We start from the raw sequence: 9,839 nt of genomic DNA, 5'->3' as shown, positions 1-9,839 counted from the left end.
CTCTGAGATTCTTCAGAAAGCATGAAAGAGTTTGAGTTTTTTCAAAAGTTGTTCTTAGTTTTCTTCACTAATGGTCTAACCTTTTAAATAGCCCAATTTTGGCAGCAGTATTCGCTTACGGCCATACCACCTTGGGCACGCCCGATCTCGTCTGATCTCGGAAGCTAAGCAGGGTCGGGCCTGGTTAGTACTTGGATGGGAGACCGCCTGGGAATACCAGGTGCTGTAAGCTTTTAAAAAAAAAAAAAAGAGTCCCTGAGCTTCAAAAAGCCTTAAAAAGTCTCTGAGATTCTTCAGAAAGCATGAAAGAGTTTGAGTTTTTTCAAAAGTTCTTCTTAGTCTTCTTCACTAATGGTCTAAGCTTTTAAATAAGGCCTGGTTAGTACTTGGATGGGAGGGCGCATGGGAATACTAGGTGTTGTAAGCTTTTTTAAGAAAAAAAAAAAAGAGTCCCTGAGCTTCTTCAAAAAGCCTTAAAAAGTCTCTGAGATTCTTCAGAAAGCAAGAAAGAGCTTGAGTTTTTTCAAAAGTTGTTCTTAGTTTTCTTCACTAATGGTCTAACCTTTTAAATAGCCCAATTTTGGCAGCAGTTTTAGCTTACGGCCATACCACCTTGGGCACGCCCGATCTCGTCTGATCTCGGAAGCTAAGCAGGGTCGGGCCTGGTTAGTACTTGGATGGGAGACCGCCTGGGAATACCAGGTGCTGTAAGCTTTTAAAAAAAAAAAAAAGAGTCCCTGAGCTTCAAAAAGCCTTAAAAAGTCTCTGAGATTCTTCAGAAAGCATGAAAGAGTTTGAGTTTTTTCAAAAGTTGTTCTTAGTTTTCTTCACTAATGGTCTAACCTTTTAAATAGCCCAATTTTGGCAGCAGTTTTCGCTTACGGCCATACCACCTTGGGCACGCCCGATCTCGTCTGATCTCGGAAGCTAAGCAGGGTCGGGCCTGGTTAGTACTTGGATGGGAGACCGCCTGGGAATACCAGGTGCTGTAAGCTTTTAAAAAAAAAAAATAAAAAAAAAAGAGTGCCTGAGCTTCAAAAAGCCTTAAAAAGTCTCTGAGATTCTTCAGAAAGCATGAAAGAGTTTGAGTTTTTTCAAAAGTTCTTCTTAGTCTTCTTCACTAATGGTCTAAGCTTTTAAATAAGGCCTGGTTAGTACTTGGATGGGAGGCCGCATGGGAATACTAGGTGTTGTAAGCTTTTTTAAGAAAAAAAAAAAAGAGTCCCTGAGCTTCTTCAAAAAGCCTTAAAAAGTCTCTGAGATTCTTCAGAAAGCATGAAAGAGCTTGAGTTTTTTCAAAAGTTGTTCTTAGTTTTCTTCACTAATGGTCTAACCTTTTAAATAGCCCAATTTTGGCAGCAGTTTTAGCTTACGGCCATACCACCTTGGGCACGCCCGATCTCGTCTGATCTCGGAAGCTAAGCAGGGTCGGGCCTGGTTAGTACTTGGATGGGAGACCGCCTGGGAATACCAGGTGCTGTAAGCTTTTAAAAAAAAAAAAAGAGTGCCTGAGCTTCAAAAAGCCTTAAAAAGTCTCTGAGATTCTTCAGAAAGCATGAAAGAGTTTGAGTTTTTTCAAAAGTTGTTCTTAGTTTTCTTCACTAATGGTCTAACCTTTTAAATAGCCCAATTTTGGCAGCAGTATTCGCTTACGGCCATACCACCTTGGGCACGCCCGATCTCGTCTGATCTCGGAAGCTAAGCAGGGTCGGGCCTGGTTAGTACTTGGATGGGAGACCGCCTGGGAATACCAGGTGCTGTAATCTTTAAAAAAAAAAAAAAAAAAAAAAGAGTGCCTGAGCTTCAAAAAGCCTTAAAAAGTCTCTGAGATTCTTCAGAAAGCATGAAAGAGTTTGAGTTTTTTCAAAAGTTCTTCTTAGTCTTCTTCACTAATGGTCTAAGCTTTTAAATAAGGCCTGGTTAGTACTTGGATGGGAGGCCGCATGGGAATACTAGGTGTTGTAAGCTTTTTTAAGAAAAAAAAAAAAGAGTCCCTGAGCTTCTTCAAAAACCCTTAAAAAGTCTCTGAGATTCTTCAGAAAGCATGAAAGAGTTTGAGTTTTTTCAAAAGTTGTTCTTAGTTTTCTTCACTAATGGTCTAACCTTTTAAATAGCCCAATTTTGGCAGCAGTTTTCGCTTACGGCCATACCACCTTGGGCACGCCCGATCTCGTCTGATCTCGGAAGCTAAGCAGGGTCGGGCCTGGTTAGTACTTGGATGGGAGACCGCCTGGGAATACCAGGTGCTGTAAGCTTTTTTAAAAAAAAAAAAGAGTGCCTGAGCTTCAAAAAGCCTTAAAAAGTCTCTGAGATTCTTCAGAAAGCATGAAAGAGTTTGAGTTTTTTCAAAAGTTGTTCTTAGTTTTCTTCACTAATGGTCTAACCTTTTAAATAGCCCAATTTTGGCAGCAGTTTTCGCTTACGGCCATACCACCTTGGGCACGCCCGATCTCGTCTGATCTCGGAAGCTAAGCAGGGTCGGGCCTGGTTAGTACTTGGATGGGAGACCGCCTGGGAATACCAGGTGCTGTAAGCTTTTAAAAAAAAAAAAAAAAAAAAAAAGAGTGCCTGAGCTTCAAAAAGCCTTAAAAAGTCTCTGAGATTCTTCAGAAAGCATGAAAGAGTTTGAGTTTTTTCAAAAGTTCTTCTTAGTCTTCTTCACTAATGGTCTAAGCTTTTAAATAAGGCCTGGTTAGTACTTGGATGGGAGGCCGCATGGGAATACTAGGTGTTGTAAGCTTTTTTAAGAAAAAAAAAAAAGAGTCCCTGAGCTTCTTCAAAAACCCTTAAAAAGTCTCTGAGATTCTTCAGAAAGCATGAAAGAGTTTGAGTTTTTTCAAAAGTTGTTCTTAGTTTTCTTCACTAATGGTCTAACCTTTTAAATAGCCCAATTTTGGCAGCAGTTTTCGCTTAAGGCCATACCACCTTGGGCACGCCCGATCTCGTCTGATCTCGGAAGCTAAGCAGGGTCGGGCCTGGTTAGTACTTGGATGGGAGACCGCCTGGGAATACCAGGTGCTGTAAGCTTTTAAAAAAAAAAAAAAGAGTGCCTGAGCTTCAAAAAGCCTTAAAAAGTCTCTGAGATTCTTCAGAAAGCATGAAAGAGTTTGAGTTTTTTCAAAAGTTCTTCTTAGTCTTCTTCACTAATGGTCTAAGCTTTTAAATAAGGCCTGGTTAGTACTTGGATGGGAGGCCGCATGGGAATACTAGGTGTTGTAAGCTTTTTTAAGAAAAAAAAAAAAGAGTCCCTGAGCTTCTTCAAAAACCCTTAAAAAGTCTCTGAGATTCTTCAGAAAGCATGAAAGAGTTTGAGTTTTTTCAAAAGTTGTTCTTAGTTTTCTTCACTAATGGTCTAACCTTTTAAATAGCCCAATTTTGGCAGCAGTTTTCGCTTACGGCCATACCACCTTGGGCACGCCCGATCTCGTCTGATCTCGGAAGCTAAGCAGGGTCGGGCCTGGTTAGTACTTGGATGGGAGACCGCCTGGGAATACCAGGTGCTGTAAGCTTTTAAAAAAAAAAAAAAGAGTGCCTGAGCTTCAAAAAGCCTTAAAAAGTCTCTGAGATTCTTCAGAAAGCATGAAAGAGTTTGAGTTTTTTCAAAAGTTGTTCTTAGTTTTCTTCACTAATGGTCTAACCTTTTAAATAGCCCAATTTTGGCAGCAGTATTCGCTTACGGCCATACCACCTTGGGCACGCCCGATCTCGTCTGATCTCGGAAGCTAAGCAGGGTCGGGCCTGGTTAGTACTTGGATGGGAGACCGCCTGGGAATACCAGGTGCTGTAAGCTTTTAAAAAAAAAAAAAAGAGTCCCTGAGCTTCAAAAAGCCTTAAAAAGTCTCTGAGATTCTTCAGAAAGCATGAAAGAGTTTGAGTTTTTTCAAAAGTTCTTCTTAGTCTTCTTCACTAATGGTCTAAGCTTTTAAATAAGGCCTGGTTAGTACTTGGATGGGAGGCCGCATGGGAATACTAGGTGTTGTAAGCTTTTTTAAGAAAAAAAAAAAAGAGTCCCTGAGCTTCTTCAAAAAGCCTTAAAAAGTCTCTGAGATTCTTCAGAAAGCATGAAAGAGCTTGAGTTTTTTCAAAAGTTGTTCTTAGTTTTCTTCACTAATGGTCTAACCTTTTAAATAGCCCAATTTTGGCAGCAGTTTTAGCTTACGGCCATACCACCTTGGGCACGCCCGATCTCGTCTGATCTCGGAAGCTAAGCAGGGTCGGGCCTGGTTAGTACTTGGATGGGAGACCGCCTGGGAATACCAGGTGCTGTAAGCTTTTAAAAAAAAAAAAAAGAGTGCCTGAGCTTCAAAAAGCCTTAAAAAGTCTCTGAGATTCTTCAGAAAGCATGAAAGAGTTTGAGTTTTTTCAAAAGTTGTTCTTAGTTTTCTTCACTAATGGTCTAACCTTTTAAATAGCCCAATTTTGGCAGCAGTATTCGCTTACGGCCATACCACCTTGGGCACGCCCGATCTCGTCTGATCTCGGAAGCTAAGCAGGGTCGGGCCTGGTTAGTACTTGGATGGGAGACCGCCTGGGAATACCAGGTGCTGTAAGCTTTTAAAAAAAAAAAAAAGAGTCCCTGAGCTTCAAAAAGCCTTAAAAAGTCTCTGAGATTCTTCAGAAAGCATGAAAGAGTTTGAGTTTTTTCAAAAGTTCTTCTTAGTCTTCTTCACTAATGGTCTAAGCTTTTAAATAAGGCCTGGTTAGTACTTGGATGGGAGGCCGCATGGGAATACTAGGTGTTGTAAGCTTTTTTAAGAAAAAAAAAAAAGAGTCCCTGAGCTTCTTCAAAAAGCCTTAAAAAGTCTCTGAGATTCTTCAGAAAGCATGAAAGAGCTTGAGTTTTTTCAAAAGTTGTTCTTAGTTTTCTTCACTAATGGTCTAACCTTTTAAATAGCCCAATTTTGGCAGCAGTTTTAGCTTACGGCCATACCACCTTGGGCACGCCCGATCTCGTCTGATCTCGGAAGCTAAGCAGGGTCGGGCCTGGTTAGTACTTGGATGGGAGACCGCCTGGGAATACCAGGTGCTGTAAGCTTTTAAAAAAAAAAAATAAAAAAAAAAGAGTGCCTGAGCTTCAAAAAGCCTTAAAAAGTCTCTGAGATTCTTCAGAAAGCATGAAAGAGTTTGAGTTTTTTCAAAAGTTCTTCTTAGTCTTCTTCACTAATGGTCTAAGCTTTTAAATAAGGCCTGGTTAGTACTTGGATGGGAGGCCGCATGGGAATACTAGGTGTTGTAAGCTTTTTTAAGAAAAAAAAAAAAGAGTCCCTGAGCTTCTTCAAAAAGCCTTAAAAAGTCTCTGAGATTCTTCAGAAAGCATGAAAGAGCTTGAGTTTTTTCAAAAGTTGTTCTTAGTTTTCTTCACTAATGGTCTAACCTTTTAAATAGCCCAATTTTGGCAGCAGTTTTAGCTTACGGCCATACCACCTTGGGCACGCCCGATCTCGTCTGATCTCGGAAGCTAAGCAGGGTCGGGCCTGGTTAGTACTTGGATGGGAGACCGCCTGGGAATACCAGGTGCTGTAAGCTTTTAAAAAAAAAAAAATAAAAAAAAAGAGTGCCTGAGCTTCAAAAAGCCTTAAAAAGTCTCTGAGATTCTTCAGAAAGCATGAAAGAGTTTGAGTTTTTTCAAAAGTTCTTCTTAGTCTTCTTCACTAATGGTCTAAGCTTTTAAATAAGGCCTGGTTAGTACTTGGATGGGAGGCCGCATGGGAATACTAGGTGTTGTAAGCTTTTTTAAGAAAAAAAAAAAAGAGTCCCTGAGCTTCTTCAAAAACCCTTAAAAAGTCTCTGAGATTCTTCAGAAAGCATGAAAGAGTTTGAGTTTTTTCAAAAGTTGTTCTTAGTTTTCTTCACTAATGGTCTAACCTTTTAAATAGCCCAATTTTGGCAGCAGTTTTCGCTTACGGCCATACCACCTTGGGCACGCCCGATCTCGTCTGATCTCGGAAGCTAAGCAGGGTCGGGCCTGGTTAGTACTTGGATGGGAGACCGCCTGGGAATACCAGGTGCTGTAAGCTTTTTAAAAAAAAAAAAAGAGTGCCTGAGCTTCAAAAAGCCTTAAAAAGTCTCTGAGATTCTTCAGAAAGCATGAAAGAGTTTGAGTTTTTTCAAAAGTTGTTCTTAGTTTTCTTCACTAATGGTCTAACCTTTTAAATAGCCCAATTTTGGCAGCAGTTTTCGCTTACGGCCATACCACCTTGGGCACGCCCGATCTCGTCTGATCTCGGAAGCTAAGCAGGGTCGGGCCTGGTTAGTACTTGGATGGGAGACCGCCTGGGAATACCAGGTGCTGTAAGCTTTTTTAAAAAAAAAAAAGAGTGCCTGAGCTTCAAAAAGCCTTAAAAAGTCTCTGAGATTCTTCAGAAAGCATGAAAGAGTTTGAGTTTTTTCAAAAGTTGTTCTTAGTTTTCTTCACTAATGGTCTAACCTTTTAAATAGCCCAATTTTGGCAGCAGTTTTCGCTTACGGCCATACCACCTTGGGCACGCCCGATCTCGTCTGATCTCGGAAGCTAAGCAGGGTCGGGCCTGGTTAGTACTTGGATGGGAGACCGCCTGGGAATACCAGGTGCTGTAAGCTTTTAAAAAAAAAAAAAAAAAAAAAAAGAGTGCCTGAGCTTCAAAAAGCCTTAAAAAGTCTCTGAGATTCTTCAGAAAGCATGAAAGAGTTTGAGTTTTTTCAAAAGTTGTTCTTAGTTTTCTTCACTAATGGTCTAACCTTTTAAATAGCCCAATTTTGGCAGCAGTATTCGCTTACGGCCATACCACCTTGGGCACGCCCGATCTCGTCTGATCTCGGAAGCTAAGCAGGGTCGGGCCTGGTTAGTACTTGGATGGGAGACCGCCTGGGAATACCAGGTGCTGTAAGCTTTTAAAAAAAAAAAAAAGAGTCCCTGAGCTTCAAAAAGCCTTAAAAAGTCTCTGAGATTCTTCAGAAAGCATGAAAGAGTTTGAGTTTTTTCAAAAGTTCTTCTTAGTCTTCTTCACTAATGGTCTAAGCTTTTAAATAAGGCCTGGTTAGTACTTGGATGGGAGGGCGCATGGGAATACTAGGTGTTGTAAGCTTTTTTAAGAAAAAAAAAAAAGAGTCCCTGAGCTTCTTCAAAAAGCCTTAAAAAGTCTCTGAGATTCTTCAGAAAGCAAGAAAGAGCTTGAGTTTTTTCAAAAGTTGTTCTTAGTTTTCTTCACTAATGGTCTAACCTTTTAAATAGCCCAATTTTGGCAGCAGTTTTAGCTTACGGCCATACCACCTTGGGCACGCCCGATCTCGTCTGATCTCGGAAGCTAAGCAGGGTCGGGCCTGGTTAGTACTTGGATGGGAGACCGCCTGGGAATACCAGGTGCTGTAAGCTTTTAAAAAAAAAAAAAAGAGTCCCTGAGCTTCAAAAAGCCTTAAAAAGTCTCTGAGATTCTTCAGAAAGCATGAAAGAGTTTGAGTTTTTTCAAAAGTTGTTCTTAGTTTTCTTCACTAATGGTCTAACCTTTTAAATAGCCCAATTTTGGCAGCAGTTTTCGCTTACGGCCATACCACCTTGGGCACGCCCGATCTCGTCTGATCTCGGAAGCTAAGCAGGGTCGGGCCTGGTTAGTACTTGGATGGGAGACCGCCTGGGAATACCAGGTGCTGTAAGCTTTTAAAAAAAAAAAATAAAAAAAAAAGAGTGCCTGAGCTTCAAAAAGCCTTAAAAAGTCTCTGAGATTCTTCAGAAAGCATGAAAGAGTTTGAGTTTTTTCAAAAGTTCTTCTTAGTCTTCTTCACTAATGGTCTAAGCTTTTAAATAAGGCCTGGTTAGTACTTGGATGGGAGGCCGCATGGGAATACTAGGTGTTGTAAGCTTTTTTAAGAAAAAAAAAAAAGAGTCCCTGAGCTTCTTCAAAAAGCCTTAAAAAGTCTCTGAGATTCTTCAGAAAGCATGAAAGAGCTTGAGTTTTTTCAAAAGTTGTTCTTAGTTTTCTTCACTAATGGTCTAACCTTTTAAATAGCCCAATTTTGGCAGCAGTTTTAGCTTACGGCCATACCACCTTGGGCACGCCCGATCTCGTCTGATCTCGGAAGCTAAGCAGGGTCGGGCCTGGTTAGTACTTGGATGGGAGACCGCCTGGGAATACCAGGTGCTGTAAGCTTTTAAAAAAAAAAAAAGAGTGCCTGAGCTTCAAAAAGCCTTAAAAAGTCTCTGAGATTCTTCAGAAAGCATGAAAGAGTTTGAGTTTTTTCAAAAGTTGTTCTTAGTTTTCTTCACTAATGGTCTAACCTTTTAAATAGCCCAATTTTGGCAGCAGTATTCGCTTACGGCCATACCACCTTGGGCACGCCCGATCTCGTCTGATCTCGGAAGCTAAGCAGGGTCGGGCCTGGTTAGTACTTGGATGGGAGACCGCCTGGGAATACCAGGTGCTGTAATCTTTAAAAAAAAAAAAAAAAAAAAAAGAGTGCCTGAGCTTCAAAAAGCCTTAAAAAGTCTCTGAGATTCTTCAGAAAGCATGAAAGAGTTTGAGTTTTTTCAAAAGTTCTTCTTAGTCTTCTTCACTAATGGTCTAAGCTTTTAAATAAGGCCTGGTTAGTACTTGGATGGGAGGCCGCATGGGAATACTAGGTGTTGTAAGCTTTTTTAAGAAAAAAAAAAAAGAGTCCCTGAGCTTCTTCAAAAACCCTTAAAAAGTCTCTGAGATTCTTCAGAAAGCATGAAAGAGTTTGAGTTTTTTCAAAAGTTGTTCTTAGTTTTCTTCACTAATGGTCTAACCTTTTAAATAGCCCAATTTTGGCAGCAGTTTTCGCTTACGGCCATACCACCTTGGGCACGCCCGATCTCGTCTGATCTCGGAAGCTAAGCAGGGTCGGGCCTGGTTAGTACTTGGATGGGAGACCGCCTGGGAATACCAGGTGCTGTAAGCTTTTTTAAAAAAAAAAAAGAGTGCCTGAGCTTCAAAAAGCCTTAAAAAGTCTCTGAGATTCTTCAGAAAGCATGAAAGAGTTTGAGTTTTTTCAAAAGTTGTTCTTAGTTTTCTTCACTAATGGTCTAACCTTTTAAATAGCCCAATTTTGGCAGCAGTTTTCGCTTACGGCCATACCACCTTGGGCACGCCCGATCTCGTCTGATCTCGGAAGCTAAGCAGGGTCGGGCCTGGTTAGTACTTGGATGGGAGACCGCCTGGGAATACCAGGTGCTGTAAGCTTTTAAAAAAAAAAAAAAAAAAAAAAAAGAGTGCCTGAGCTTCAAAAAGCCTTAAAAAGTCTCTGAGATTCTTCAGAAAGCATGAAAGAGTTTGAGTTTTTTCAAAAGTTCTTCTTAGTCTTCTTCACTAATGGTCTAAGCTTTTAAATAAGGCCTGGTTAGTACTTGGATGGGAGGCCGCATGGGAATACTAGGTGTTGTAAGCTTTTTTAAGAAAAAAAAAAAAGAGTCCCTGAGCTTCTTCAAAAACCCTTAAAAAGTCTCTGAGATTCTTCAGAAAGCATGAAAGAGTTTGAGTTTTTTCAAAAGTTGTTCTTAGTTTTCTTCACTAATGGTCTAACCTTTTAAATAGCCCAATTTTGGCAGCAGTTTTCGCTTAAGGCCATACCACCTTGGGCACGCCCGATCTCGTCTGATCTCGGAAGCTAAGCAGGGTCGGGCCTGGTTAGTACTTGGATGGGAGACCGCCTGGGAATACCAGGTGCTGTAAGCTTTTAAAAAAAAAAAAAAGAGTGCCTGAGCTTCAAAAAGCCTTAAAAAGTCTCTGAGATTCTTCAGAAAGCATGAAAGAGTTTGAGTTTTTTCAAAAGTTCTTCTTAGTCTTCTTCACTAATGGTCTAAGCTTTTAAATAAGGCCTGGTTAGTACTTGGATGGGAGGCCGCATGG

General features: G+C 40.7%; 25 non-coding genes across 25 annotated transcripts; all 25 read left to right on the top strand.

Moving 5' to 3' along the window:
• Positions 1-113: 113 nt before the first annotated feature.
• LOC143726305 (5S ribosomal RNA) lies at positions 114-232 on the top strand. Its single transcript, XR_013198555.1, has one exon. It is a non-coding gene; the product is annotated as a 5S ribosomal RNA (ribosomal RNA).
• A 363-nt stretch (positions 233-595) lies between these two features.
• On the top strand, positions 596-714 carry LOC143726293 (5S ribosomal RNA). The gene has a single exon (XR_013198544.1). It is a non-coding gene; the product is annotated as a 5S ribosomal RNA (ribosomal RNA).
• Positions 715-876: 162 nt separating this feature from the next.
• On the top strand, positions 877-995 carry LOC143726281 (5S ribosomal RNA). Its single transcript, XR_013198533.1, has one exon. It is a non-coding gene; the product is annotated as a 5S ribosomal RNA (ribosomal RNA).
• Positions 996-1,367: 372 nt separating this feature from the next.
• Positions 1,368-1,486, top strand: LOC143726269 (5S ribosomal RNA). Its single transcript, XR_013198522.1, has one exon. It is a non-coding gene; the product is annotated as a 5S ribosomal RNA (ribosomal RNA).
• A 161-nt stretch (positions 1,487-1,647) lies between these two features.
• Positions 1,648-1,766, top strand: LOC143726241 (5S ribosomal RNA). Its single transcript, XR_013198494.1, has one exon. It is a non-coding gene; the product is annotated as a 5S ribosomal RNA (ribosomal RNA).
• A 370-nt stretch (positions 1,767-2,136) lies between these two features.
• On the top strand, positions 2,137-2,255 carry LOC143726258 (5S ribosomal RNA). The gene has a single exon (XR_013198510.1). It is a non-coding gene; the product is annotated as a 5S ribosomal RNA (ribosomal RNA).
• Positions 2,256-2,417: 162 nt separating this feature from the next.
• On the top strand, positions 2,418-2,536 carry LOC143726247 (5S ribosomal RNA). Its single transcript, XR_013198499.1, has one exon. It is a non-coding gene; the product is annotated as a 5S ribosomal RNA (ribosomal RNA).
• A 372-nt stretch (positions 2,537-2,908) lies between these two features.
• On the top strand, positions 2,909-3,027 carry LOC143726348 (5S ribosomal RNA). The gene has a single exon (XR_013198597.1). It is a non-coding gene; the product is annotated as a 5S ribosomal RNA (ribosomal RNA).
• Positions 3,028-3,390: 363 nt separating this feature from the next.
• Positions 3,391-3,509, top strand: LOC143726235 (5S ribosomal RNA). Its single transcript, XR_013198487.1, has one exon. It is a non-coding gene; the product is annotated as a 5S ribosomal RNA (ribosomal RNA).
• A 162-nt stretch (positions 3,510-3,671) lies between these two features.
• Positions 3,672-3,790, top strand: LOC143726222 (5S ribosomal RNA). Its single transcript, XR_013198475.1, has one exon. It is a non-coding gene; the product is annotated as a 5S ribosomal RNA (ribosomal RNA).
• Positions 3,791-4,153: 363 nt separating this feature from the next.
• LOC143726211 (5S ribosomal RNA) lies at positions 4,154-4,272 on the top strand. Its single transcript, XR_013198464.1, has one exon. It is a non-coding gene; the product is annotated as a 5S ribosomal RNA (ribosomal RNA).
• A 162-nt stretch (positions 4,273-4,434) lies between these two features.
• On the top strand, positions 4,435-4,553 carry LOC143726198 (5S ribosomal RNA). The gene has a single exon (XR_013198452.1). It is a non-coding gene; the product is annotated as a 5S ribosomal RNA (ribosomal RNA).
• Positions 4,554-4,916: 363 nt separating this feature from the next.
• Positions 4,917-5,035, top strand: LOC143726186 (5S ribosomal RNA). Its single transcript, XR_013198441.1, has one exon. It is a non-coding gene; the product is annotated as a 5S ribosomal RNA (ribosomal RNA).
• Positions 5,036-5,407: 372 nt separating this feature from the next.
• Positions 5,408-5,526, top strand: LOC143726175 (5S ribosomal RNA). Its single transcript, XR_013198430.1, has one exon. It is a non-coding gene; the product is annotated as a 5S ribosomal RNA (ribosomal RNA).
• A 372-nt stretch (positions 5,527-5,898) lies between these two features.
• On the top strand, positions 5,899-6,017 carry LOC143726164 (5S ribosomal RNA). Its single transcript, XR_013198419.1, has one exon. It is a non-coding gene; the product is annotated as a 5S ribosomal RNA (ribosomal RNA).
• A 162-nt stretch (positions 6,018-6,179) lies between these two features.
• On the top strand, positions 6,180-6,298 carry LOC143726153 (5S ribosomal RNA). Its single transcript, XR_013198408.1, has one exon. It is a non-coding gene; the product is annotated as a 5S ribosomal RNA (ribosomal RNA).
• A 162-nt stretch (positions 6,299-6,460) lies between these two features.
• Positions 6,461-6,579, top strand: LOC143727846 (5S ribosomal RNA). The gene has a single exon (XR_013199830.1). It is a non-coding gene; the product is annotated as a 5S ribosomal RNA (ribosomal RNA).
• Positions 6,580-6,750: 171 nt separating this feature from the next.
• LOC143727834 (5S ribosomal RNA) lies at positions 6,751-6,869 on the top strand. The gene has a single exon (XR_013199819.1). It is a non-coding gene; the product is annotated as a 5S ribosomal RNA (ribosomal RNA).
• A 363-nt stretch (positions 6,870-7,232) lies between these two features.
• LOC143727822 (5S ribosomal RNA) lies at positions 7,233-7,351 on the top strand. The gene has a single exon (XR_013199808.1). It is a non-coding gene; the product is annotated as a 5S ribosomal RNA (ribosomal RNA).
• A 162-nt stretch (positions 7,352-7,513) lies between these two features.
• On the top strand, positions 7,514-7,632 carry LOC143727810 (5S ribosomal RNA). Its single transcript, XR_013199797.1, has one exon. It is a non-coding gene; the product is annotated as a 5S ribosomal RNA (ribosomal RNA).
• Positions 7,633-8,004: 372 nt separating this feature from the next.
• Positions 8,005-8,123, top strand: LOC143727799 (5S ribosomal RNA). Its single transcript, XR_013199786.1, has one exon. It is a non-coding gene; the product is annotated as a 5S ribosomal RNA (ribosomal RNA).
• A 161-nt stretch (positions 8,124-8,284) lies between these two features.
• LOC143726240 (5S ribosomal RNA) lies at positions 8,285-8,403 on the top strand. The gene has a single exon (XR_013198493.1). It is a non-coding gene; the product is annotated as a 5S ribosomal RNA (ribosomal RNA).
• Positions 8,404-8,773: 370 nt separating this feature from the next.
• On the top strand, positions 8,774-8,892 carry LOC143727787 (5S ribosomal RNA). Its single transcript, XR_013199774.1, has one exon. It is a non-coding gene; the product is annotated as a 5S ribosomal RNA (ribosomal RNA).
• A 162-nt stretch (positions 8,893-9,054) lies between these two features.
• LOC143727776 (5S ribosomal RNA) lies at positions 9,055-9,173 on the top strand. Its single transcript, XR_013199763.1, has one exon. It is a non-coding gene; the product is annotated as a 5S ribosomal RNA (ribosomal RNA).
• A 373-nt stretch (positions 9,174-9,546) lies between these two features.
• Positions 9,547-9,665, top strand: LOC143726347 (5S ribosomal RNA). The gene has a single exon (XR_013198596.1). It is a non-coding gene; the product is annotated as a 5S ribosomal RNA (ribosomal RNA).
• Positions 9,666-9,839: the final 174 nt, after the last annotated feature.

Source organism: Siphateles boraxobius, unplaced genomic scaffold, assembly GCF_051911475.1.
Source record: "Siphateles boraxobius isolate OS27281-9 unplaced genomic scaffold, OSU_SipBor_1 77, whole genome shotgun sequence".
NCBI classification, from domain to species: domain Eukaryota; kingdom Metazoa; phylum Chordata; class Actinopteri; order Cypriniformes; family Leuciscidae; genus Siphateles; species Siphateles boraxobius.
Note: the sequence above shows the minus strand (reverse complement) of the source record. Positions and strands in the feature narration are given on the sequence as shown.